At 38.8% G+C, this 25,555-nt stretch overlaps 1 long non-coding RNA gene across 2 annotated transcripts; it reads right to left on the bottom strand.

Annotated features, from left to right (window-relative positions):
- Window positions 1-909: 909 nt before the first annotated feature.
- On the bottom strand, window positions 910-25,327 carry LOC133273450 (uncharacterized). Of its 2 annotated transcripts, XR_009744809.1 has the most exons (3): window positions 25,043-25,327; window positions 2,785-2,869; window positions 910-1,363 (listed from the first exon to the last, which is right to left on the bottom strand). It is a non-coding gene; the product is annotated as an uncharacterized LOC133273450 (long non-coding RNA). The 2 variants fall into 2 exon arrangements; XR_009744810.1 differs by lacking the exon at window positions 25,043-25,327 and having other exon boundaries at window positions 2,785-4,244.
- Window positions 25,328-25,555: the final 228 nt, after the last annotated feature.

Raw genomic sequence — 25,555 nt, 5'->3', positions numbered from 1 at the left:
GGACCAAGACATTAAAGTTGGGATTCAATTCATTGGTTATAAATATCTGCAACACAAGACATTTAAAGTGGGATTCACCTCATCCACCATCAACATGTGCACTAGTTCCTTGGTAAGCAATAGAAATTAATAGAGACTTCTGGGGTGCAATTCATCTCATCCTCAGATATCTAAACAGATTAGATAAACTGCCTCATAAAAATGACTTTTTATTTCCACTGCCTATGTAGGAAACACATGTTGAAGTTTTTTAAGAGGACTAGTTCTTAGACTATTGCAGAAGTCTAAAGTTAATCATTTTTCCCATGTTTTGCTTAAGAAAAGTCTTAGGTGACAGCTTTTTGAGCGATTCAGGATATAACTTTACATGTTCTTGGTGCAGTGTTTATGTGCACATGCATGGGGTGTTTGGATAATTTTTGCTTATGTTAATGTCTAAATTGGGAAGTAGCAAGAGTAGTAGGGAGTTTATTGCTGCTCTTGGAGAAGAATGTCATTGGACAAGACTGAACTGCATGAACAGGGAGATATAGATACGGCTTTCAGCCATCTATACTACATGATAAATGTCTATATATTGCAGTGTGCATACTCTGGAATCCTCATGTCCAAACCATGTCTGAATGTCTCAGATCAGTCTGTAATGCTTTAAAATCATTTGACTGGTTTTGCTTTTCTTCTGTGACTAGAGGCACCTTTAAGTAATGCACCATTAGTGTCTCTTATCCCAGTTGTGTATGCCTTAAAAATTGGCAGAGTGTTTTCACTCAAAAGGTATCACATTCAATTTAAGTACAGGATTTGGAGCATGCCAAGCCAAGTACTCTTGGCCAGCAATTTGGCATCCTGAACAAATAAGGTTTGAACTCCTGCTCTGAAACAGGAAAAGGATCATTTAGTCTGTTTGAATATCATTTAGAGTAGGATAGCTTTATTTTTTTGATGCAGCAGTAGTGTCAAGTGTTGATTCTGACAGATTTATTGAACTGACGGTTGTACATTAAACATACAGCTTTAGACATAGCTTAAATATATATTCAGTGTTTCTATGAAATCTAATTTATGAAAATACCCTATGATATGTGGATTATAAATGCAACATAAAATCAATTATAGCCAAAGGTTCTCAGGGCAGGCTTTTTCCATCACAGCTATGATAGAGGTTAAGAACGAGGACCAGGGAAATTGCACACAAAGAAAGAGATCCACAGAAAGACACAGGTACTTATTTGCCAAATTAGGCATAGAAGTAAAACCCCATATTCTCAGCCACACTTTCCTCCTTCCCTCTGTTTCAGCTGTTGCCCATCTTCTGAGACATGCTCTTTCAGTCAGTAAAATTTTCTGGGTGCTTCAATTTCGGCTGCAGAGAGAGTAAAACATTAACAGTGCCTGCTGCTCTGAATAACCCTGACAGGACCATGTGTATGTGGAACAGTGGGATGGAAGGTAGTCAGTCAAGTGAGAAGATATCTTCTTGGACCTGAAAGAAGTGTCCATGTGGCAATGCACAGTAATAAGCACTGCCTCTTAAGCAGGGTGATCAACTTTAAGTAGGGCACCCCATCAACTGACCAAACTGTTTCTGGTCTGCAAGGTGGCTTAGTTTACAGCTATCTTGGGTAGCTCTGTTAGGAACCGCACCAAGAGGAGGTATGCTTTTAGCACCCAATGTCCATTGGGAGATAAAATGGAGGAATTCGGGGACAAATGCAGGTGACAGCACAAGCTGAGCCAGGCTCCTCTCCTAATGCTCTGAGCCCACCTTCCAGTGCCAGCTATGGACTGACTGCCATGTAGTGGTCTTCACATGGTGCTGCACACCTACATGCCCTCCTTACATGGCTGTGTAGTGAAGTGTTACCATTACCAGTGTTGTCCAGCAAGATGGAATGGTGATATATGTATTTAGATAGATAGGAGCCAAATTTTTGCTCATACACATGCACACAAGACTGTGTCCCATCCTCTTACTCCTACTCTTAATTTAGACTTCCAAATGATTTACAGAAATCCTGGTGTGGCATGGTAACATTTTCGATACCTCATTTGCCAGACTTAAACCACTTTTCATTCGTGGTCTTGCTATGCCACTGTTGAGAAGAAAAAAAAAGTGTTTTCTGTTTCATGGCTGCTGCAGCGCAACCTTTACAAGGAGCTTTAGCTCTTATCTGCTTGTCATTGCTTTAAAAAAGTACTCAATACCACAACATTTTACATAGCAGTTGTAAAAATAGTAATAATAAGAACACTAATAACACCCCCATCTGTTTGAGTTCTGAGGCTCCTTGATTCATGTGCTTCCCTTATTGAGGCTCAGACTGCTGTGAGAGAACCTTTAACCTGTGTCTAACTATGCACCTGTTGAGGTGAATAGAAGCTGAGGCAAGTCGGTGTGGGCAGCTTCAAAAAACCTCACCCAGGAAACACTAATTTGTTTTAAAAAAGGGCTACAGCCTCTGTTGCTTTGCAATTTAGGTGAAGAATCTGATTTTTTGTATATTTTTGTTAATTAAGCTTATGTGTCTGATACTTGATTTAATTGAAGCTATGATCATGCAATAGAAATTGACAGTACACTCATAGACAAAGTGCTCAGTTTATAGAGAATCTATAGAAATTTTCCTTAATTTGCGTTCAGCCTGAAAGAACCTAACAACAAAATATTAAGCAGAAATCACTAGACATTTACTGTCAAATATTAGCTGAAATACCACACTTAGCACAAACACAGTGTAACCCATGTTATATTAAGCATAATAAATACTAAGCCTCAAAATTTACCCTTTTGGCATTGAACTTACAATGTCCTTGTCCTTTAGCTACATGGATTCACTTGCATTATGACAAAATACATGCAAGATAGTCCCTGTGAAATAAAAATGTCATTTATGGCTTCTTACTTGTAATCATGTGCAAAAATATAATAAAATCACACACGTACAAAAGGAACAAATACATTAATGTTATTGTTGTGCTATTAGCAATTGTTAATTTGACAAATGAGTGTTTCAGGAGCTAGCTCTGGCTTTTGCTCTGATGGATCTGCTGTACCATATGCTATTATTCAGGCTAGTAATGGTGATGCAGAGCTCATTTTCTGTCTACTGATCAGTGTAACTTTCTGAGCTTGTTCTCTGCTACTGATAAAGATCTATCCTTTTTTTTTTTTCCTGGGCTTTCTAGCAATTAAAAGTGATCTCAGATATTGCCACTCTGCACTGCTGTTTGATGTTTATTTGCTCTATCACCAGCACAACAAAGGAAAGGCAGCTTTAATTTGCTGTATTTTGTGTAATGCAAACGTGAGTTACTGTATATCCCTTAACAGCCCATCATTAATTTCCCTTGCATGCCGTTTCCAGGTTTTGTATATTGCTGGCTGTTGTTATAGTATGTAAAGCATCAGCTGCTGTTTCACAGCTTGGATTTTAAGGGGTCCACAAGGAGAGATCAAAAGCTGAAATTCTAATATTGCCTCTAATGGAAGAACTATTACCCAAACAAGCAGGATGTAGATTTCTTTCCTAGCAGAATGCTGCTATGGCATTCTCGCACTAATAGCCCTGCATCATTCAGGACTCTGGCAATACATGGTTTCCAGTTCTGAGAAACATGTATTTATTTTACACTTATCCTTTTGCCTAAGGAAAAAAAAACCAAATAGTTTAACTAATTTAGAAGTGAATTTATTTGTATAAATTCTTACAATGGACTCATCAGCTTAGTATATGGGCATTGTCAGTAAAAAAAATGTTACTGACATCGAACGTTTGTGATAAACAGAGATTAAGCTTAAAGACAGAACAGTATGACTGTGTGAGAATCCGACTTGCGCAGAGAGCTAAAATCTGGTAATTAGTAAAATTATAGATCGGGACCAGTTTCTATACTAATTCTAACGTTCTTCCTAAACTGCAAGGCATCTTTAGTAGTTGTCTTGGAGGCAATGTGACTCTCTTATTTGACTGACCGATTCAAACCCTGCTCTTTTCTGCAAATGTAAAATGTATTACATAGTTCAAGCGAACTGAGAGAAACTAGCATATCATGGAGAGTCCAACCTTTTATTCTTTAAAAGACTGCTTTGCAAAGAAAGCTACCATGGCAAAGAGAGGTGTTAGACAGAAGGAAATTTTCTTTCTAAACATGGAAGATTCCTCATCCCTCAAAATAAGGAGAGAATGTATTGTTATGGTTTGATCAAAACAAAATCCGATTTATTTTCTTTCATGGTTGAAGATACAGACTTTAGTTCTTGGAGGAATGCTTGAGATTTTTTAATTCAGTCATCGTCACTGTTCACATTCTGAACTAAAGATAAACATAGATACTGATATCATGAGAACCTCAAATAAAAGTTTATTCCATGATTAGGCATTCGGTGCCTTTTAGGAAAAGATCACATACAGCTTCATGTATTGGGTTAAGATTGCTATTCCACATACCTATTTCTGAAAAAAAATCAGTTGAGAATATTTGCAGAGCTCATCCTTTAGAAGGAAAGTTGTTTAACTCACAGAAACAGTCATGAAGAACTGGTTATCAACAAGCTGGGTTAGCATCTTCTGAAACTCATGTTTCAGAAGACAGGTAACAAGCCATTCACAAAGCAGAAGGAAAGAAATCAAACCAAGACCCTAGAAGGAAGGAAATTACTAGGGGAATATCATAGGTGCAGGAAAGTTAAAAATGTCATTCTGTACAACTACTTACTGTATAAATATTGTTCTTCTGTGTTAAATTATTGCCTCCTCTGCTATCACAGCTTGAAGCTGCTTTAAATCTTCTTACCTTGTTGAACCCAGTCTCAAAGTCTCTGTCTATTCTGAACAGTGCAATGGACTGTGATAGGCTTTTAACTTAATCACAATAAAGCCCAGAGAAATTAAGGATCTCTACATTAGAGCAAAGATAGAGCATTCTTTAGCACATTGGGCATATATAGATAGCTGGTTTTCCTTGTCTGTAACACAGAATTTCCTTAACATTTTTCTATAGATGCCGTACTTGTAAAAGGATCAGTTTTCTCTCAGAACCTTTTTCCTTTGCTAAAAAATGACTCATTTTCAAAAAATCCAAATAAAAAAAAAGAAAAAATCCAAGTTGCAAATTTCATGCAAAACTTTGGGTCTTTTTAGGTTTTAAACTTGATGGACAGGGGAATGTATCTGATGGGATAGAAATCTGGGTCACAGCATGAAATTCCTGTTTTTGTATTCATAAAAACCAAACTCCATATATCAAAGGAAGGAGGTGTGAAGTAGTAAAAAAGAAAAAGAGAAAAGCAGTCTAAAATATTCCCAGCTCAAGAACATGATGAGATCTTTAAAAACATTGTATGATTTCCTCTGATCATTATTGAAACAAAGATTTTCACTGCTGTGCTAATAACTGCTCTAAACTTATCTTCTGAAGATGAATTAGTGAAACAGTTCCAGTTTTACAGTATTTTTTTTCTATCAAAAAATGGTCTTAGGTTCTGTACTCTTGAGAAGTACTGGGGTGGGTACTTATCTATATAGCAAAGCAGGACACAGACACTGAATACATCCTTCTCTACCCATATGTGATCAAGAGCAGTAGGGATAATGGTATGTAAACAAACCTTTTTTGGTACCATACTGTTACCTTGATAATTTTAAACCTTTGAGGTCTCATCTAAATATAATGCCTAAAGAAAGAAACTATTAGGTACACACCTCTTTAAAAAAAAAATGTAACTTTTATGTCTTCCACATGGCGGACCAAATTTTGGACCAATTACAGTGCAACCTGAATCTCCAGAGTAGATTGCTTGAATTATTTTAGTTTACAGGCTAATGATGATTACCAGGTTATAGCTCAAGATCTCACACTATGGGATAAACCTTTGGTTTTTAAGTGAGTCTACAAGTTACAGACGGAGCTAAAAATGTCAGTTTGACATCCTCAATCTGAGGATGATGAGGAAATGAGAAACAGTTCTTAAAGAAAACATACTTCAAGCATGGCATTTGTAATGGTAAAAATTGTGACTCAGGCAGCAGCAGGGAGAATGTTTGTTCTAGTGCATTTCTGTTGCAGAAAGACAAGGAAATACAATGTGGTTTGAAGAAGAATTTGCCACTAATTATATGAATTACTATTCTGATGCTTTGGGATTTTTCTGTTATAAAATTACTTAATAATAACCTAAAAATAACCTAATAATTAGTGAAAAAGTAGTTTTAAGTTGCTTGCAAGAGAAGTAGAAACAAGGAAAAATAGTTGCCACTGAACCTTATTGTTTCTCAGCTCTTTTTGAAAAGGTTGCTAATCTCACTAATGCTTGTTGACAAGGAGTTCCACTGGCCACTACTGTATCTGCTTCCAAGAGATGAATAACATCAGAGAAAGTACATGACTACCTCAGTCTCTTAATAATATTTCTCGTGCTGTTTGCTTGCTACTAAATATGTTCCATTCATTTGCTATAGCAGGACATAAGGGTATCAGCCATCACAGTACAAATTGAATGGGATTCCACGGACCAAGAGAAGTATAGATTCTGTATGTTTGGTCCCAGTAAAGATTCACAGTGCTCAGCTCATTTAGCACCTTGAAACTCTATTTACTGTCCTCTTTCAAATCTACTTTCCCCAAAACCTGAAAATTACTGTGGTTAATGTCAGAAAGGAAGTATTTTTGCTGTGTAGTGGCCATAGCTATTTATATTTGAAGAAGAGAGATGGGTCAGCTTCTTCCACATTCTTCCAAAGATACGCATCTCCTCAAAAGGGGATTAATACCATGCCTTAATATCATTAAAGAGACACAGTATTCCCAGATATTTATGAAAGAATTGTATCTTCATAAACTTCTTGGGCACACTTCTCCCTTTGGATGGAGGCTGTGCCCTAATGGCATAACTGTGCCCTTGTTGTTTTCATGTCATAAACTCCCTCAATAATGAAATATCAGTGGAATTCTAGCTGAATGTGCTAACCCCTGAGAGACACAACTCCTCTACCATAATACAGTCAGACAGAGAAAAAAAAGATCAATTTATGAAAGCCATGTTTACCCAGTGGCAGAATACTTAGATGTTGATGTCAGTTCACAAAAGTGGTGTATGGTGATCTGCAAATTAATTATACACTTGCAGATAGAATGTCAGCATTTCCTGGGATTTTCATGAATGCAGATTTAGGGTTCAAAACATCACTTACACTCATGCTAAACTTGAAGCACTTCCTCTAGTCCCAAGTAGAAAGTCAGGACCTAAATAATATTGTGTATTTCATTTGGAACTAATAAAATGTAAGTACAAAAAGGGAACATTTGAGTCAGTTTATTATACAGTATTTGACCCTATCTGCCCTACTAAAACTTCACATTGTTTCTCCAGTGGTGCCGTATGGGAACACAAGATTGCAATTGTGCCCCAAGAGCACAACAGCAGTCCTCATAATAGTTTCTTCAGTCTTTTTTTTTACATTGCTTTCCAAAATGATGCTGCCATATGTGCTGTTATATTTAAGCAGCAGATGCTGTGAACTCACAAAGTTGAAGAATGCTGAAGTATGATACCATTTGAAAACAGGTTTTCTAGGGAAAGCTGACTTCTTGCAAGGCTTTGAATTTATTTCAGGCATTTCATTACTAATTACAAAAGGCCATATAGAATGCATTTATACCACTTATTGGTTCTGTCTTGGGGCACCTAATATATGGGCTATCTAGCTTTTACACTATATTGCTCTTCCCACAGCTACAAAGCTGCAATAATCTCTATTTGCAGCAGTGCTAATGCTTTCATTTTGAAAAGGAGCTGGGAATGGGTCTTCATTTCCACTTCTTTACTTAACCAGAGTTCGAGCTAAGATCATGTTACAGGTTAGGTTTAGCTAACAAGAGCTAAGGATGTTATTACACTGTAAACAGACTCCTAGTATTGGGTAAAGATGGGTATTATGAATATAACATTAGGAAAGTCAAAATACTTTCATTTTCATTGATAACTGGCTTTCTAATCATTTTCATGTTTGAAAATATAGCAAGCAAATTCACAGCCTACTCTAAAAGTACAATGAGATTGGCTGACCTGATGGATTTACAGTAAGTCAAATCAGTGCCTGTAGCATACACAGGCTAGGAGTTGGGAGAGGATACAGTAGAGATATGGAGGAAAAGGTGCTCAGAGGAACATTTCTAATGCAGAAATGTTGGGTTTTGGCTGTTTTAGGAAAATAGCAGGATCTGGGGACTAAAGTAAATAGAAGCATTCTTTTAGTACTGATGACTTGAGTCATTTTAGTTTTATGTGTAACTTCACTGGGCTTATGAGACCAAAATGCCACACTCTGTAAGGCAGCTGTTTTCCACATACAGCCAGTTCTGAATAAGTGCACATAGTGCAAGTTGCCACCATCTCTTGTCTTAGTCTACAGCAATTCTTGCATCTAGAGAACAAAAACTGGTTTGGAAGGGAATGAATTACTCATTAACAAGAAATGTCTGGGGGTCAGAGGGTCCTACACCACTTTTCCGTCCTTTCACACATAGGTAATATACATAGTGGTTTGGGTCTTCTTTCACCTGTGGCACTGATTTATACTCCCATCAAACGTAACAGTGGAAGTACAGGTTTAACTCTCATAATCAACTTACAAAAGTTTATTTTCTTCATATATGTATTTGGTATAAATGACAAAGTTTTGGCAGAGAGGAGGGCTGCAGGGGTGGTCTCTGGGTGAAGAAACCAGGGTCTGCCTTATGTCATATACAACCAGTATTTCCAAAACAGACCTAATGCAGGACACAGCTGAGCCCATCAGCTGAGTTGGTGGTGCCTTTGTGAAAAGAAAATACTAGAGGCAGAGGAGGAGGAACAAAATAAGGAGAAATGATAGAGGGAAAACCAAAGTCAGAGGAGGGGGCTCTCCATGGCAGAGCAAGTACATAGCTGAAGGGACAGTGGCCTGAGAAAAGACCACAGTGGAGAATAGGAAAAGAGTGATAACCAAAAGAAAGAAACCACTGTGCACTGACCTCCACCTCTGGTGCTGCTTGTTGGCTTACCAAGGGGACTGAATGTAGCGTGTCAATAATGAGAGAGGGGTCTGAAGTGAATGAATGAAGTGGAAACAAGGAAGACGGGAGGAGTCTAATGTGAGATTGAGTCTGGAAAAATGGAAGGAAAGATTTATTTTTTTTTCCCTAAGTGTTTTAATACTTGTCATATGTTTATTTGCACTCTTATCAGTAATTAAATAATTATGCAAAATGGCAATAAATTAAATAACTTGAGATTATTTTGCCCAGGAGAGTACTTGGCAAATGCTTTGCCCTGCCTTTACCTTGACCTATGAAATCTCTCACTCTCATTCTTCTATTTTCTCCCCAGGTCAGCTGGGGTTGGAGAAAGAAAGAAATGAGTGAGCACCTGGGTGGGTGCTTGGGTGCTAGCTGGAGCAAACTGACCACAGGAATGAATTTTATTATAATCTTTACCTCTCCTTCCTTCCCTCCCTTCTCTTTTATTTTTTCTTTTTTAGCTCTCAAATATATACATTAAGTATACACTAAGGCAAGTTGTTCTTGAAATTAATTCTTGCTTCTATCAGTTCCACAGTAAAAGAAATATGAAACTAGCCCTAGCTAGATGCTTCCAACAGTAAGATTTTGGCATCCAGATCACATAATGCAATGGGATAGTCTAACCAGACTGCCAGCACTGGAATGAAAAATGTAACTCTTCATTCCAAAGAGACGTTAGATCAGCATACTCTGTATGGTTGCCACATGGAAGTCATATAAATGGGTTGTTTGTTCTGCCTTTTCATCTATTACTTCCTTTCTGATTGTGTTTCCCTCTTCCTCATTCATGTGCCATTTTGGGGGTGACATGTTCATTGTTATTAAATGTCCATTGACTCATCCTTCTTTTGTTGCTGGTCTTTTCAGCTCTTCTATAGCATTGCAGATCCAGCACCACTGGAAGAAGTACTGATTCCAGTAACTTGATTGTGTTTAATGAAACTTCTTCACTGACATGTCTACTAACAGGAATTGGATCCTAAATCCCCCTCATGGGTGCTGTGTGCTGCCCCTTCCTGCTTGAAGAAGGATGAAATACAAATGGTGATGAACCCCTTCTCCTCTTGGAAGGGATCATGCAGCATGGCTGGGGTGCACTGGTAGGATGTTGTGTTAAAGATACAATTTCCAGCTAAGGTGCTTAAGGTTCACAATATCATAAAGGAGAGCGACTGTTGCAATTGGGAAAGGATCCCAGACTGCTCTCTGGGGCTGCAGACTCCTTTGTGTGAAAAAAATACTCGTTAACTCTATTCAGGTTAACAAGTTTTGTGTCTCAGCTGTAACCTTGTGGTACATCTGATAAGCACAGAAAGAAAATGGTCTGACAGAAGAAATTCTTAAGTCCCATTCTTTTGAGAGCTATGACAGACCTGCAGTGGAACTATAAGAAAGATGCAGATGAAAACCAAGAGAAAGGAGGACAAAGTGTTAAATATGCTGACTGGGCTGCTGGATTGAGCTGTCTGCAGAAGGATGGAGCTATAAAATCAAGGTTTAGATTTTTATAAATTGAAGGGAGGATGGCTTCCATTTGCAGTTCAGCTTTTGGTCCCTCTAGTAAAAATAATCAGGCTTACAATGAAGTTAGTGAAGTTTACTTAACACTGTCATTAAAGTTTCCAAAGAATCACTCACCCAAACTCCCATCACTTATATAAAAGATAGATTATATGAGGAAGTTATACGAATCTAGGGTTTTTCAGTATTCATGGTTTCTGAACTGAGATTCTGAAGCAGCTGAAACATTTGCATGGTTTTGCTTTTTCTTCCAAACCTAGCAAGGGTGCTGTTCTAGTAAATGACAAAATCCAGACAGAGTGGGAGCAGCAGGATCCCAAATTAAGCAACTACATGTTGATAAATGCTTCCAGTAGCAGATTTAACTACAGATGGAATCGTTTGACCATTCGACATGCCACAGTCCACTTGTTAGGGGCTTCTGACCACCTCTCTGCAACATTAACTTCATAAAAACTTCCATCAAAGAGCCCCCACCAGAGTCATAGTGCCTTTTTTAGAGCATTTTCAAACAGCAGAAATAAACATTAAAAGATTCTGCTCTTCCTTCCTTGACATATTTCTGACAGTAAATTAGAATCAGATGGAAGGTATCATTATTTCCACAAATGTTATCATGTAAATTAATTCCTGTGCAATAATATTTTCAAAAAATAAAACTTCTCAAATATATGTATGCATTTGGCCAGTAAATTCAAAGACGTAAAGAAGTTCTGTTTAAAGCTGATACTGTATTCCTGTCCTTGGGCAAAGGATGTTCTTTACTAACCAGTGCTTTTAACAATCAGTTTTCAGTATCCTGGACACCTGATATTTTTGTTTTTAATTTACATTTTCTCCTTTCCAGGTTGTTTGTTTGTTTTGATTTTTTTTTTAAAGTACTGCACTTCAAAATGACAAAATAATTGCATCCCTCGCATTAGGAAAATAAATCTGCAAGAAATTAAGACTACTTTGATTACAGGAATCTCTTAGAACTGGAGATGATGTAATTTTAAAACAACAGTTTTTGAAAAGCATAATTTCAGACATAAATAGGTGGTTCCCTGCCTCCACATTGGTGAACACCAAGCAAAAGATTGTCAGTGCTCTCCAGAGAATCTGTTCATTAAAAAGATGATTTACCAGCATATTGATTTTGTGGGGTGGAAATTTAACAGATATGTGAGATTGAATAGATGTGGCTGAATGTAAGTAGAGATATAAGATAAGATGTATACATTTATGGAGGTTGATATTCATTTATTAGCATTCACTAACTGATTCCACAATATAATTTAGCAATGTTTATGACAAAATCAGTTTTCTTACCTACATACATGATATATTGCTAAATAAGACAGCATTATACCTTTATCCTTTAATGTCTGTGTTCTCCACAGAGACATTAGAAACATCCACTGATGGAGTTAGAACATCCACTGCTCCTCTTCTCTGTGCTTTTTCACAATTTGACTCCAAATGCCCTGAGAAAGTGTGGGATGATGACACGGACAATGGCTATATTTCCGTTTGAATTATTCAGCCTTGCTTTACTGGGAACAAGAATGACTTTTTAGAGTGGTGAAAATCAAGAATATTTCAGCTCTTCTCTTTATACTGCTTTGGAAATTTACTCAGGATCTAACAACACTGAAGTTGCATCTAAATTCTAGTTGGGAGATTACTTTGTAATTATAGTGATCTGGAGCTACAACTAAGTGTATAGCTATGTATATAGCTATTATTATTATTTGTATTTATATACTGTAATATTCACAACACACTATCCCACATTCACCCATGCATTGTACACACATACAAAGACTCAATGCTTACTCAGAAATACTCATGATCTAAATACACAAGCAGGCACTCAGAAGTCCTCAGAATTTTAAATTAATTTGTAAATACTTTTATTCACATATTTATATGTTTTTTAACTTTAAATATCTTTCTGATTGTTCCAGCTGTAACATAGAACTGTATTATTTATTAGGATTACAAGTCCACTCACATATCACGTCCTTTCTATTCATATTACATACATCACCCAGGTGTTTACAGTCTTGTTTTCTAAACTCTGTGGAGGCAGAAACTCACTATTTATTTTCCTGTAGTGAAGATACCTCTTGGTCCCTAGCCTGCTCATAGCTGGCCTTTTAGAGTGGACCTTTTTCAGACTTCTATCCTTTCCTTAAGATATGAGTCATATCTTTATTGTCACTCTCAGTGGCTGTTGAGCAGAGGTGTTGGTATAGTGCCCCTGCTGAAGAGCCAGGCCAGGCCTCCAGCTAAGCTAAGACTGTACTTGGTCATAGGGCAATGCTCCCTATGAAGTACTGCCATGTCCATACCAACTATTATATGTTTTAGCAAATGCTGGCACTGATCTCAACTCGAAAGAAGTGATAGCAGAAAATGTCATCATACTGTTTCACCAGGGTCAGGAGGATGAACTTCATCAAGACAGTTATTCCTAATGAGATCATTACTGAGCTTCTTTAGTCTTAAGCTCCCAATGTACATTGTGAATAGCCATAAATTAGTTATCACATTTAAAGGCTTGCTAGGATGCCCATTTTACAAACAGCAAAAAAGAAAAGCTGAAGGTTGTGGGTGATTTAGGACCACAGTTTAATATGAAATTGAATGATGTTTCAACTCCTAAATACTTACTTGGGTTCTCTTTCTCTTCTGAAAGGCTAAAGATTATGGTGGCCAGGTTGCCTTTGGCAGAAGTAAGTATCCAGACCTCATGTTTACCAGCTTTATTCTCTGGACCCAAGAAATAACCTTCCTATCTACATTTATCCAGCACTGAAGTAAAACTTTTCTTCCTTCATAAAGAAAAGTCAGAAGCATCTAGCAAAGACATAGAAACAATCTTAAGCGATTTTCTGCTTATTATTTATTTCAATGTCCTTCTGATGGGTGACTACGCCTTTGCTAGTGGCACTCAAAGAGCCAAAAGAAACATATGTTGTGAAAAGTACCTTTAGCAAAACAGACAGATGGATAGGTAACACTTTAAAACAGGGTGCCCAATGATTAGCAATTCATTTGGTATTCATTGCGATAAAATTAATTGTGGTGAATAAACTGCATTTAGCATCACTTGGAATTTTGTGAAAAGAACGTTTGCCTTTTCGATGTCTTTGTGAAAAGGAAAAAATAAACCACTTTTCTATTTTTTCCATTTTGTGTTATTTTTCCTGTCTCAGAAAACAGTTAACAGCAGAGTTTATGCAAGAAAACCACAAGTTTTGTATCAATACTTTAAAATTTTAAATGCCTCTGATGTAATTATCACTTATAAGTAAATTTTCACTCCGATAATGCTTTGAAGCTTTCCCACTTTTCTTACAGCGATTGAAAAACTTCTGAACTGCTCAATCCTGTCTGCTGGTTCATCACTCTCTCATTCACTTAAGTATAGCAGAAAAGTGAAAAAATATACCTATTGCTTGTAAGCTGTAAAGAGTCAGTAGATTGTGTTCTGTAGATTACAGACGGTTTACATTGGCTGGACCAGGCTTTAGCTGTCAGCACATAAAGAGAGAAATGGACAAAAGAGGCTCTGAGAGCAGATGTTGACACTGGAAGCTCAAATTCTGGGATCCTCAGCCTGTGGCTGTGGAAGCCCAGCTGGGAGAAAGAGACAGGCTGCATTCATAGAGCCTCTCTGGGATCCCTGCCCCATGCAGGTATTCAGCCATTGAGAGACAGGAAGATGAAAGGCTGCTTCACAGATGTCACCTGCTGAGGGTCCAGCAGCCTGTCCAGAAATGTCATGTTTGGCAGCTGGTGGAGGATCCCTCCCACCAGCTCTGGAGCACAGATTCTCACAGTATTCCAGGAAAGATGCTTACACGGGGGCTTCCTAATGAGATGACATTAAAGAGAATTTTTGGCTTCTGCCTCTAATAGCACATTGACATTAACCTAGCTGTCCATTCATTACACAGTTCTACTGAAGATCACTCACTCTAACAAAATGAATTTTAGGCATAAGCACCAAGCCAAATTACCCTGGAAAATTGTCTGGATAGCTATCATTTCTCATTCTGTTAAACTGACTCTGCATTCTTTAGTTTCTGTGCAAGTTTCTGAAACTGCTCTAAATTCCACTGGTACATGCTCAGTTGAGGCACTTGGCCCCAAAAGCAGGAGAAACTGCACAATTCCAGAGAATATATAGCACTCAAACATGGCACACTGAAACTCTTCTGCTTGGGTAATAATATATGACCTCATCAGTACACACATTTAGAACATTGGCAGAAAAGATCAGAGAGTATTGGTAAGAAGATAAAAGAGAAAGGCAATAAGAATTTGGCAGAAGGATACCAAGATCTAAGCAAAAAGGTGCTAAGCTGAAGCAGAAAAAGGCTATTGCTTAAATTGGTTGGTAGGGGTTAGTGTTTCTCACCTATGGCCCTTAGGTCAAAGCAAATGGCATATGCTTTGTCCTTTGCCTTTTGGGCCACTTCTAATCTGCATAGAAAGATCAAGGGGTCCTTTTCCATACTGCATACAGGCTCAGGGAAGTGCCAGGATCTCATTTTTCTCTCATGAATCAATTGCATTCTCAGAAATATCTAGAAATCTTACTTAAATGCATGAAATTGGCATTTGCTATTGACCAGTAAAAAAAAAAAAATTGCTCAGAATGGTCAAAATTCTCATTCATTTTTTTTGAAGCTTTACAATCTTCGCTTTTTTTTTTTCTTCTTTCTGCATTCAATGTAATAAGAATAGGTGTGCTTTTAACAGGTGAGATTTTTGCTACAGCATCTAGTAGTGTATTGCCTCTAAATAGCATTCAGAGGTATCAAAATGTCACTGAGACCCAGGAGAAGACTTTCATCATCATCTAAATTCTTATTGCAATTATAGCTGTTACTGTTTTGGTTCTTCCCAGGGAGGCTGCCTGCATACTAGGCTAGAATAGGCAATGCCCCTCAGGATCAACAGCATGAAAGGTGTGCCTGAGGATACCAAGTAGATGAACTGACAAGAAATTTGTTCATTAGTTACATCAGATGGTCACAACTAAAATCACTTTTAGTGCTAATACCCTTTTTGGCTGTAGGGACTGAAACTTTGGAACATTAGGGGTGACTTGACACCTTGGTCATTGTTCTGCAAAAGGGAAGGAGAGAAAGCAATGAGTGAAAAAGCAGAGGGATTAACAGCAGGAAGTAAACACATACTGAACAACATGACCCTAAATAAATTCACAGCATTCACCAATTAGAGAAACATACAGTCTAAAGGTCTTGATCTTGGAATGGCCCACTAATGTCAACAGAGCCCTGGTGATTAATGTACTGATAGCTCTTAAACTGACTTATAATTCTTTCCTTCTTTTAAGAAGGACTGGGGGGATGTTCCAATCTGTGCCAGTCCAAGCTGAGAAATCTTTAAAAAATCTAATTTTGAAAAGGTGAAAAGTTTAGCATTTTTTGAGAACTGGATTTTTTATGTCAAAATCCAACTAAGGAAAACCTGTAGTTCCAATGATGCTCATAACACCAGGGCATCTGAAGAAGAATAAAACCATAAAATAAAAGGATGTCATAGACAAAAACAGAAAAAAAACAACTTAGGTCCTGGAACTTTCTAGTGTTTTTAGTGCATTTCATACCTACTTCATGAGTGAATCTTAGCAAATGTTGGAATTTTCTCTTTAGGAAAACATTAATGAGCTGATCTATGGATTATTAAATAAACATATCAACGAATTTTTATGTTTAATGTTTATAAAACTTATGTTTTAAATACAGTATTATATTCTCTACCACCAGGCTAGACTTCAATCTCATTGAGAGGGATTTTTTAATTAAAGAACATAAAATTTAAACGGTTCAGAAAATGTCAACATGGGTTCCTATTTTCAGCCCAACACAGACGATAGAACGAGAGGGCATAAATGAAAATTAAAGAAAAACAAATTCAGAACAGATGTCAGGAAGCATTTTTTTCAAGCAGCGAATCATAAATGTGTGGAATGGCTTACCCGGCAAGATAGTTAAGGCAAAACCAGGGAGGTCATTAAAGAAACAATTAGAAGACATCATGGTGTAGATGGAAAAGGGAATGAGACATGATGAGCTAAATGGCCTCTACTCAGTTCAAGACTGTCTCATGTTCTCAAGAAATCTGGACACTCGTAGATGTTTTTAGGGCTCTAGGGTAAGTGCTCCATAAAAATCCAGACAGCTCTCCCTCTCCTCCTCCCTCTCCCCTTTGCTTTCTAGAGGTACACTACAGAACGTTCAGGAATACCATCAGTGGTTTTAATGATGGGAGCATTTGCATTCAATATGCATCATAGGTGCCAGTTTCCTGTCAGAAATGATCTTATTATCATAAACCAAGTTTGCCAGCGTACAGCACCAGGCAATCTCCATTAGCACAGATAACTTCTATTAGGAACATTTTAACATTTTTTTTGTGACTACTAACATTATAAATGAACATTCAATACCATATGTACATATTGTCAAAGATGGTATAGTAGAACTACTAAAACACATTTTCTGGCAGAAACAGACACCGATCTTGCTGTTATGTCAGAACAGGGCAACCAGAGGATCTGACTTAGGTGACAATAGATAATGAAGAAGAATTTGGTTTATTATCAATCACCTACAACTATGAATGAAAAAGGAGGACAAATAAATAACCTCTGTTTGCTAAAGATTATTTTGAAGCAAAATAGAAGAGCTGAAGTGATAATTATACCTAGAAAGCAACAGATGTTAAAACAACAAGATGCTTTATAAACAAGTACAGGCTAGAAATGAACTAAAATGGGATTGTTGCACTATGCCATCTGACCACAATTATTTTCAGCTTATGCTATTCCAACAACCTGTAAAATTCTGAATATGTGGCAACTAAAAGTCATACTTTTACTTTACAAGTCTAGCAAGAGTTCATTAAAGAGATAGTGTTTTAGGAGGGTAGGATGATTTAAAATGTTCAAGGATCCAGCTCATGCTTGGTGAAAAAATTACTTTCATGTTAATCTGTGTATTATAAATGGAAACCTGCATCTTGTAATGTTCTTGACATAGACAAACTGATATGAAATGATACTAGATAAACCCAGATAACAAGTACGATTTGGTCTTTTAGGCCTGTTGAGATCATGATTATGTGCTGTAAAATTTGAACATTTAACAGTAATATATAGTTGGCTTCAGATCTATTACCCTCAATGCACTGTCTATGTGAGGCAGGTGTCAGCTCCCCTGGGGGATGGGGTATGTGTGATCTGAACAATAAGGGCAGTGCAGCCTAAACAGCAATCTAGTGAAGTGTAAAAAATACATTCAGTTCATCCTAAAGCATATAGATAGGCTTCACACAAAGAGCTGTGGTCAGTGGCTCAATGTCCAGCTGGAAAACAGTAATGACTGGCGTCCATCAGGGATTGGTGTTGGGATCGGTCTTGTTCAACATCTCTTATTGGCAACATGGACAGTGGGATTGAGTGCATCCTCAGCAAGTCCGTCAATGACACCAAGCTGTGTGGTTTGGTTGACATGCTGGAGGGAAAGAATGTCATCCAGAGGGACTTTGATATGCTTGAGAGGTGGGCTGATGCCAACCTTATGAAGTTTAACCATGACAAGTGCAAGGTCCTACACCTGGGTCGGAGCAATCCCAGGCATGGCTACAGGTTGGGCAGAGAAGAGATTCAGAGCAGCCATGTAGAGAAGGACTTGGGGGTGTTTTTTGATGAGAAAATTAACATGAGCCAGCTTCAGTGTGAGCTCGCAGCCCAGAAAGCCAACCGTATCCTGGGCTGCATCCAAAGGAGCGTGACCAGCAGGTCGAAGGAGGTGATCCTGCTCCTCTGCTCTGCTCTTGTGAGACCTCACCTGGAGTATTGTGTGCAGTTCTGGTGTCCTCAACATGAAAAGGACATGGAACTGCTGGAACAAGTCCAGAGGAGGGCCACGAGGATGATGAGGGGGCTGGAGCACCTTCCATATGAAGATAGGCTGAGAAACTTGGGGCTGTTCAGCCTGGAGAAGAGAAGGCTGCGTGGAGACCTCATAGCAGCCTTCCAGTATCTGAAGGGGGCTATAGGGATGCTGGGGATGGACTATTCAATAGGGACTGAAGTGATAGGACAAGGGGTAACGGGTTAAAACTCAAACAGAGGAAGTTTAGATTGGATATAAGGAAGAAGTTCTTTCCTGTTCGGATGGTGAGGCACTGGAATGGGTTGTCCAAGGAAGCTGTGAATGCTCCATCCCTGGTGGTGTTCAAGGCCAGGTTGGACAAAGCCTTGGGTGAGACGGTTTAGTGTGAGGTGTTCCTGCCCATGGCAGGGGGGTTGGAACTAGATGATCTTAAGGTCCTTTACAACCCTAACTATTCTGTGATTCTATGAAGTGGTTAAATATGAAATACAATGATCCTTCCCCACACCCAAAGGCTCATTGGATGAAATGTTGCCATTTATGTTGAAGATACTGATGTAGCCATCATAAGCTTCCTTTGTCATTTCGGGAGAGAAACTGTCCCCTCCAAAGGACAATTTCTCTATACTAGAGGGACACAAAAGGAGCTTAGGGTGACTAAGGTGGTGTTGAAATCTAATTAATTGTGGTCATAAAGTTGAGTTCTCACCTTGCTACAAGTGGCCTTCTGATCAATTTACACATGCAAGATCCTTAGCTTCTTAAGTGTTCTTTACTATTGCTTCTTGGAAGAAGGTAGAAGAATAAAGAACAAAAGTCTCAGTGGAATGATTATTTTACCCTCCCACTGAAGAATGAGAAGAGCTAAGAGAAGCCAACGAGCAGGTCATACCTCTGTCTGCAAGGAGTCCAAGCGGTATTTCAATAAAATTTATTTCTGCAAAGAACATCAATAAAACCCTAAAAAAGTATTTTTGCTCTAGAATTCACCTGTGGCTGTTCTTCTTAAATTGCACTGTGTTTGAACATAACTGAAATTATAACCTGAAAGGTACTTTTCTTAGTTTCTTCGATCTTCCACTATTTACAGAAGGGAGATTAATATGAAATTACAAAACTGAGATATTATTTGGAAGCCAAATAGCACGTAAGGATAGGATGCCTCTCAGGTGATTTGTGCTACTTGAAAAACCTGATTATTTGATAAGACAAGGGGAAATGCATTTAAGTTTCAACAGGGGAAGTTCAGGGTAAATATAAGAAAGAAGCTCTTTACTGTGAGGGTGATGAGGCACTGGAACAGGCTGTCCAAAGAAATGGTAAATGCTCTATCCCTGGCAGTGTTCAAGCCCAGAGCAGAGCCTTTGCTGGTAAGGTCTAGGGTGAGGTAGCCCTGCCCTATGGCAGGGGAGTCGGAACTAGATGATCTTAAGGTCCTTTCCAACCCTAATCATTCTATGATTCTATGATTTGTAAGGTGATGTGGACTACATCAATGCTCAGCAGAGAGAGACAGAAACATAGAATGGTTTGGGCTGGAAGAGACCTTAAAGATTATCTAGTTCCAACCCCCTGCCACGGGCAGGGACACCTTCCACTAGACCAGATTGCTCAAAGCCCCATCCAACTGGGCCTTGAACGCTTCCAGGGATGGGGCATCCACAACTTCTCATCCACAACTATGGCTGTCTGTAGCTGGAGGCCTCCACATTCAGAGTGCTCTCAGGCAGTGCCATGAGAAACACATAGAACAAAAAATGATTTTCAGACTTTTAGAAGAAAAGCAGACACATGCACATATACAAGCAGACATGTCTCAGTTGAGCTCAGGCACCATTATATATGTTGCCAAATTTCACACCATTACATATGATTTGCAGTAAAACTGACATACCTCAGTTCATAGAGGAATTGGCGATACAGGCTTACAATTGTGTTTGGGTGCGTAAGGAAATGATCACTAAGGTTCATCACACGAAGTGCCAGACCTGCTGTGACTTAGTGATTCTAAACACTGTGGAAGTTTAATAAAACAGGGAGTAAATTGGCTTATGCCATTGGAGCTGTGCTTTTGGCTACAAGGCTTCTCATTCGTTTTGGAAGCTGGAGACTCTGGTTTTGGTCCCAGTGTTAATTAATTGTATCATGCATTTGCACTGCAGTCCGCTAAGGAAGGACCTCCAAGTGACTCTGAGCTGCTCAGACAATTCTGGACTGTTGTTTTTTGTTTGTGCTTTTTTCTTTCTTTCCTTTTTTTCTTTTTTTTTTTTTTTTTCAGTAATTTGATTTGATTTTTAACAGTTTAAAAAAATCTAAGTCTTAATGTCATTATACTGCTACTCTGCTCTGCCAGCACACTCTGTTCAGAGGCCACAGGCTGCTCATCCTTGCTTTATCTTAATGGGAAATTGTTCTGTTCAAAGCAATGCAAAAGCAAAGTATTATGTGCAAATTATCTTAAATGTTTCTCTGTGGAAGGACGATGTCAATTCTCCCTCCAAAAGATAAATTGAGAAAAATAGTTTCTGAATGGAAAAACAGAAAAAGCACATCTCTTCAAACAACTACCAGGTAGCTATTCAGAACTGTGGAACTATCAGCACCTTCTTACATCCTGCTTTAAGGCTAGATTGACTTCTTGGAGCAGTTTTAACTCATTCTACTCCTCACACTGCACTCAGGAATATTGAGACATCACAATCTGTATGGCGTGAGGGGTGCTCCATAAGATGCACAGGGGCTCTCCTCCAAGCAGCAAGAAGTAGGATCAGGGCTGTGCTGAAAAGCAGCACATGCTCTGCACCACAGCATCTAGCTGTATTTGCCAGTCACCAGTAGTGGTGGAGCCAAGGCCACTGCACCCACTCCCAACTTTGAAAGGGGATTTAGCAGGTCTATAGCTGTTTTTATTAAGGTATGGCTGGAGCCATGGCAAGGGGTAGATATTAGAGTAGTATATAGCCTTTATTAGTACTTAGACTACCCTAATGCCTTTAGGTGGGTATATGCTGCATAACATATTAGGATTCAAATATTCCTCCTCCTCTGTTACAACTTAATTTAGAGAATCCTGTTGAATAGAAGGGCTCTGGAGAGAAAACTGTTGGTGATATCTATTAAAAAAATAAAAAATGTATGAACTGGAGAAAGCCAAAGCAGTGGCAAGTTCTGCTGTGGGGCCTTGACTGCATTCCATGGAATGACCACGAGCTGACAGAGACCTCCTTCAAGAGCCTGGTTGCCTCAGGCTGCCAGCACAGTCATGGCGTCTTTTGGAAGACCAAACTGTCTAGTTTGGCTTCTACTCTAAATGTGACTCCATCTGGGGAGAGCTTGCCTGTCTCCACAGACTGCACAGGGAACTTCATAGTCTTCCACTGACAAACACAGTTTTACACTTGTTCTTAAGCCCAGTGGAAGCAAGTCCAGATGAAAGCTGAGCATCCACTAAGTTTCTGTGACATTCACAGTGAGAAAAGGAGACAGTATCTGAAGACATTGGAGCTGCAGGTAGAGAATAAGATATCTTAAAATAGAATGTTTTTTAAAAAATTGTTGTTATTGTTTTGATGCTAGTTTCCTATTTCCTCATAAACTAGGGGATTCAGTGAACCAGCTGAAGAATATTTTTTCCATTTCTTGCTTCTTTCTTAAGTTTCAACTTCTACTAGCAGTCAGCAGCAAGTAGGTAACTGGCACTTTTGTTCTGACATATCTTTCCTCTAGAATAAATCCCCATATGTTAAGATTTGTTTTGATTTTAGATGCTTTAAAGATATTTTTCTATCAATACTGTTCACAATTTAATTACAATAATTAACATAGTTTTCCAATATTTTTTTGTGCCTTTGATTATATGCCTAAAAATGTTGCAGCTGTGTTTACCTATATCCTTTCTGTCTAAAGCTTCATCTGAAATGAGAATATCATTTTATATATAGCTTTCTACTGGCTTTGTGAACTCTTTTTCATAATACCCCAGTTTAGCTTCATATACATTTATACAAAGAATGTACTCAGCTTTCTCAATTTGAGTGGTTCTGGAACAGGAATCAGGATAGGCAGAAATTCCCAATGTAAATTGTGTGACTTTTCAAGAAACAGAAAAATGTTTTTTCTGTTTGAAAAAAACACAAAAATATTATCCAACAAATGCTGCACAAAAAGCAGTGGTGGAAAGATACTCTTTTACCTGTCATTATTCAACAGAGGAGGTAATAGAAAAAGCTGTTGATCAGAAACTAATTTTTTCTCCTTCTTTCTAGTAACATATGCAATGACTAAATGCTGTTCCATCATCCTTTGTCCACAGATATTAGTTTATCTTCCATATAGCTGACCTATTTCTGGGAAAGGGTCAAGGTGAAATATAATTAAGTTTTGTACAGCTGATGTGGACAAGAGATCTCTCACTCATTATCGAAGCATCAGCTACCATATGTGGTCTGTTGAGCAGCCAAACATTTGTGGTCCAGCAGCTGCTAACACGAATTTCTGATGGATTAGGCTTAGAAGTCTCTTCACTGGGAATTAGAAAGGCCCACAGAGTTTCCAGAATGCCTACTGGGATTCCCTTCCTGCATGAACAGAATCCAAGAGGGCCTTCCTGAAAGCAATTGTTTCATCTAGATTGCTCTGCTGTCAGCTGCTGGAGGCAGCTAGCAGAAAGAGAAGAGCTCCTGTTCGGGTGGGAATATTAAAATAATCACCAAAGGACTCGAGAGTTGCTAGTTATGCAAAGATAAGAATGGAAAGCAAAAATCGAGGGAGGAAGAAGAGGACAGAATCTGGGGAGGAAGGAAGAATGGACAAAAAGATAAAAAGAGATTAATAATAAAAGGTGGGTGAACAGGACCTCTAGGTCCTAAGGTGAATGTAGAGGAAGCTTCCACATCTCCTGCTACCATTTGTCATTGAAAACAGTTTGCCAGAACTAGGTGTTTTGAGCATGCAGTACCTTAAATCCCCAGCTATTACTGAAATATACACATTTCATAGTCCACTGAACAGCCAAAGAATAAACTGAGGGATGGAGGCGAAGTACTTAAATGGCTTCGTTTTCTCTGTAGCCTCTATAGCACAGTGGAAGTTCTCTACTGAAATGTCAGTGTGCTAGGTACGGCATCATCTTCCTGCATACTGTGTGTACTGAGCGTATGACTCTTCTTTCATAAATGCGCCCAATAGGCTATTTATAATGAGACTGGGCACTCTGTTACTTGTTTGTAGCCCATATGTATCGTCCAAAGTATTTTCCAGGGAAATAATGTTATTAAAGGCTGTAATATTATCAACCTCAAGTTCTCAGTAACCAAAAAACTTAAAAACTGTGAGATAATATTTTTTAAACTTAATTTCTGATATCCATGTAGTGTGATTCAACCTGTTGGCCACAGCTAGAAAGCTGCTGTTTTTATACTAGAAGTTCAGATTTCCACTTATGCAGTGTTACTTCAGGATTTCATTTTTCAAGAGAAATGACAAATATTTCAGTATTCATAGTAAATTCATGAATTGCACAACACTCTTGACTTTTGAAGACATCTCAAATTGCTGCATGTGTTTTGTGGACAGCCCCTTATTAACTGATCATTTCCTGTGACAAGTGCTGTTTTTATTTCTTGGTCACGTAAGACAGGTTTCCCTCTACACTTCATACCCTAAATACCAATTTGGCAGTTTAGTTTCTGAAGGGAAAAGGAATAAAATGCTTCCTTCAGGCATTTTAAGTGAACCTGATTTTAACATTAAACCCAAGAAAGTTACTTTAGTCATAAAATACAATCAGAATACTGAAAATATAAACTATTTCAATAATCCATATAATGGCATATCCCAGCATTAAATATAGTTTGAGTTAATTAATATCGTGCTGTAATTCTGAATGTTTAATTTGCAGGATGCTTTTTGAAATTTGGCTTTGATTGTGGAACATAAATATTTGTTTTACTACACAGAACATTAGGGAGCAGTCAAAATGGGAAGCAAAGCCTTCCATACCTCACGCCTGTGTTCAACAAATGGTGTCAGGTTAATTTGCACCAGTGCAGGTTTTTGATGAACTCTAATGCAGCCAGAGGCACTGCCTTCTTGAGGACTAAACTATTTAACATGTGGCATTTCTTCTCTCAGATCCTTACGAGCTTTTTGATTTTTATGAAGTAATTTGAACTTTTGGCTCATATAGCAAAAGACACAACATAGTGTCTAAGCTCTGCTAAGTGCAGACTAACTTAAGTGCTGTAAGCTGCTGAAGAAATGTAGCGGTAAAAATGATCAACTGTTTGGGGTTCCTCCATTTCTGAAGGTTTAAAGTGTATGGTTTGTGTTATTGTGCTGGATTTGTTTTTTTGTTTTGTTTTATTTTTAAGAGGTGCGTGTTAAGAAGCACAGTCACTATCAATGGGTAGTGACTTGAGTATCAAGAGGTACGTGCCCCATCCTCTCCTTCTCTTTCACTTTTTATGAGATATTCAATATCTGAATGATACTGAGAACTGGCTATTTTCCCAAAAAAGGAAAGTTTCCCTATGACTTACTCTTTAACTGAGCTGGAGAAAATAGTAGCAAGAGTCTGTAACCACGGTGCTCAGCGCACAACGGGCGAATTGTCCTGCAGTAGGTGTGCAGCAGGTAGGCAGAAAGGCAGTCTGCCAAACGAGCGACCCAGGCAGGCTCTGCTGGAGGGTGAGGGCGAGGGGCAGCCCCGACAGGACTGCGGGATCAGAGGGGCAGGCCGACGAAGGCCGCAGCCAGGCCTTGATGGGCGGCGGCGAGCGCCCATAGCATGCCTGGGCAGCCTGCCCCTCGCGCCAGCTCCAGGCCCGGCCCACTGCAGCGCAGAGCGGTGTACTCCCGGCGCCCGGCAGCAGCGGCGCTCGGTTCCAGAGACCCCCGCAGCGGTGGGGCTGCCCCGCGGGACGAACAGCGCTCCGGCAAAGCATCGCCTCATCTTCCCCGAGGGAGGCTTTGGGCCCACCTAGTATCCCACGTTAAACTGCTCAAGGTGTTTTCACTCCTCAGGACTTCAGTCGGTACTTTTTCTTCTTTCT

The sequence above is a fragment of the Pezoporus flaviventris genome, unplaced genomic scaffold, assembly GCF_033815535.1.
Source record: "Pezoporus flaviventris isolate CSIRO_AGI_PZ_B2104156 unplaced genomic scaffold, CSIRO_AGI_Pfla_v1 ptg000031l, whole genome shotgun sequence".
Classification (NCBI taxonomy): Eukaryota; Metazoa; Chordata; class Aves; order Psittaciformes; family Psittacidae; genus Pezoporus; species Pezoporus flaviventris.
The sequence above is the reverse complement of the archived record's forward strand: the minus strand, read 5'-3'. Positions and strand labels throughout refer to the sequence as shown.